A 3633-nucleotide genomic window follows, 5' to 3' on the forward strand; every position below is an offset into this window, starting at 1 on the left:
AATAAAAAATGAAAAAGAAATCAGAAATTCAAATGGATTAATTAGTTCTTTGAAAAGTCTAAAAAATAAATTGATAAAAGTAATAAACCCCTACCTAAATCTAAAATAAAGGTAAAACAAAAAATTATCAATAATTCAAGAATGAAAGAGAAGATGTCGCTGAAGAACCTGAAGATCTAAAAATATCATAAAGAAAAATTATGAATATTAAATTCAATAATCCAGTCAAATTGTTAAATTTCTTGGAAATTTTAAATTATCAAAACTAAGAACAAGAAGAAATAGTAAACCTAAATAGTCTCAAACCAACTAAAGTAATTGTATTCATAATACAAAACCTTCCCATAAAGAAATTTCAGGCCACAAAGTATTCTTGGCAAATTGAATTAAACTTTTAAGGAAGAAACAATAACAACTTTATGTTCTTTCAGAAAAGAGAAAGGGAGGGAAGACACAACAAATCATTTTGTGAGATAAGCACAATCCTGATACATTTTTTTTTTTTTAATTTCCAATAGAAGTGTGAGTTTAGTTCATGGTTTTTACTTTTTTTCGAGGTTTTATATTTTTGTTTCTTTGTTTTTGCCTGTAAATGTCCAATTACAATTAACCCTTAAACATCATGGGGGTTAGGATGTGCAGACAAACATCCATGCATAAATTTGACTCCTCAAAAACTTAACTACTAATAGCCTAAGCTTTACTGATAACATGAACAGTTGATCAACAAATATTTTGTATAGTACATGTATTGTGCATTACATTCTTATACTAAATTAGAAAAAAGAAAATGTTATTAAGAAAATCATTTTAAAAAGAAAATAGACTACAAAATTATACTGCATTTATCAAAAAAAAAAAAAAGAAATTCTATGCACAAGTGGACCCATGCAGTTCCAACCTGTGTTGTTCAAAGGTCAACTCTACTGCAACAGTATTTGTTGAAAAGTCTTTCTTTTCTCCATTGAATTGCTTTTGCATCTTTGTGAAAAATTAGATGTGCATTTTTGTGTGGATCTATTTCTGGATTCTCTATTCTGTTCCATTGATCTTTGTGTCTGTCCCTCCACCAAAACCATGTGGTGTTGATTATAACAGCTATATAGGAGAATTTAATATTGGATTTCTCCCACTTTATTTTTCTATTTCAGGGAGTTTCTCTTTCCATGTGATTTTTAGAAAAAGCTTGTCTGTATCTTCAAAAAACTTCCCTTGGATCTCGATAGGAATCTCATGAACCCTATGATTAATTTGGAGAAAATGGGAATCTTTATTACACTGAGACTTCCAGTCCATAAACATAACATTTATTTAGATTTTTTTAGATACATTAATGTATCTTCAGTTTATTTCATGAGCATTTTGTAATTTTTAGCATACAGATCCTACACACATTTTATTAAGTTCATAACTAATATTTAAATTTTGTTTGGGCTGATTGTAAACAGAATTGCATTTTTAATTTTGATTTCCATAAAGCCATTATTGGTATATAAAAATGTGATTGATTTCTTGAGTCCTGTGAAACTGATTAACTAATTTATTAATTATAGGAAATTGTATGTTGATTCATTGGGATTTTCTTCAAAGACAATCATGTCTTCTTCCAATACAGATAAATCAGTTTCTTCTTTTCCAATCTTTTTCTTCTTTTTCTTGCCTTATTGCAGTGGCTAGAACTACCAGTAATATGTTGAAGAAAAGTTGTAAAAGCAGACATCTTTGCCTTCATCCTGATTTTAGAGAGAAAGCATTCAGTATTTCTCCATTAAGTATGATGTTAACTTTAGGTTTTTTATGGATAGCATTTACCAGTCTGAAGAAGTTCTACTGTATTCCTAGTTTGCTAAAAAGTCTTTATCATAAATGTTGAATATTGTCAAATAATTTTTCTGCATCAATTGATATATTCACATGATTTGTCTTTTGTAGCCTGTTGATAGGGTAAATTATATTAATTGATTTTCAAGTGCTGAACTAGTCTTGTATTCCTGGAAAAAATCCCATTTGTTCATGGTATAAAATTTTTTTCATACATTGCAGATTTGATTCATTAATATTCTTTTGAAGACTTTTTGTATCTAAATCATGGAAGATATTACATCTGTAGGGTTTTGCGGGGGGGATGTCTCTTTCTAGTACTGTCTTTGTCTGATCTGGGTATCAAGATGAGACTAGCCTCATAAAATGAGTGAAAAGATTTCTCTTTTCTTGATTTGCTGGGATAAATTGTGCAAAAATTGTTGCCAATTTTTTAAAATTTTGGTAGGATTCTCCAATGAAATCAATTGGGCCAAATTTATTTTTCAGAAGATTTTAGTTACAAATTCAATTTCTCTGATGGTGATAGGACCATTCCGCTCATTTTTTTCATCTTGATTGAAGTTTGATAGTTTGCAGTTTTTGAAATTTTTGGTCTATTTCTTCTAAGTTGTGAAATTTGTGAGTATAAAGCTATTCATAGTATTCCTTTGTTATCCTTTTAATGTCTGCAGGATCTATCATTATACCACATATTTTATTCCTGAAATGGATGGCTTTGTTAGTCCTGCTAGAAAATTATCAATTTCATTTTTTTAAAGAAGCATCTTTTATTTCACTAATTTTTTTCCTATTGTTTTTCTGTTTTCACTTTCTCTCTTTTTAAGATTTTATTTATTTATTTGACAGAGAGAGAGATCACAAGTAGACAGAGAGGCAGCCAGAAAGAGTGGGGGAAGTAGGCTCCCTGCTGAGCAGAGAGCCCAATGTGGGGCTCAATCCCAGAACCCCAAGATCATGACCTGAGCTGAAGGCAGAGGCTTAACCCACTGAGCCACCCAGGTGCCCCTCTGTTTTCACTTTCATTCATTTCTTATCTTTCCACCAGCTTTGGGTTAATTTTGTTCTTCTTTTTCTTGTTCTCAGAGGTAAAAATTTAGATTATTAATTTCAGACCCTTCTTTTTCTTCTAATGCATTTAGTACTAGAGATTCCCCCTCATCTTCAGTAGCATCTCAGATATTTTGATATGTTGTGTTTTAATTTCTTTGAGTTTTGTGGTGTTTCCTATTTCCTTTGAGATTTTCTCTTTGATCCATAGATTATTTAGAGTTGTGTTAATTCCCTCATGTTTGGAGAGTTTCCTATTATCTGTTACTGACAACTGGTTTGCTTTTATTTTGGTCAGAGAATAAACTGTATAATTTCAATTCTTTCAAATCATGTGAAGGTTTGTTTTATGGCAGCATAAGAAGACCAGGATATGGTCTTTCTTGATAAATATTTCAAGTCCATTTTAAAAATATATATATTATGCCATTGTTGGATAAAGCATACTATATATGTCAAATAAACCCCTATGCTGACTTTATTGCACAGCTCTTTTACATCCTTCCTGACTTTCTATTTAGTAGGTTTACCAATTGCTAAGAGTAAAGTCTTTGAAATCATAGCTATAATCATGGTTTTGTCTATTTGTCCTATATGTTCTATAGTTTTTCCCTCATGTATTTTGAGACTCTAACATCTGATGTATAAAAATTTAGGATTATTATTTCCTCCTGGTGGATTAATCCTTTCATCAGTACATAATGTCTTCTTAGCCCATAGGAATTTTCATTGCTCTAAGGTCTGAGGGGCACCTGGGTGGCT

The sequence above is a fragment of the Mustela nivalis genome (assembly GCF_964662115.1).
Source record: "Mustela nivalis genome assembly, chromosome: 5".
NCBI lineage: Eukaryota > Metazoa > Chordata > Mammalia > Carnivora > Mustelidae > Mustela > Mustela nivalis.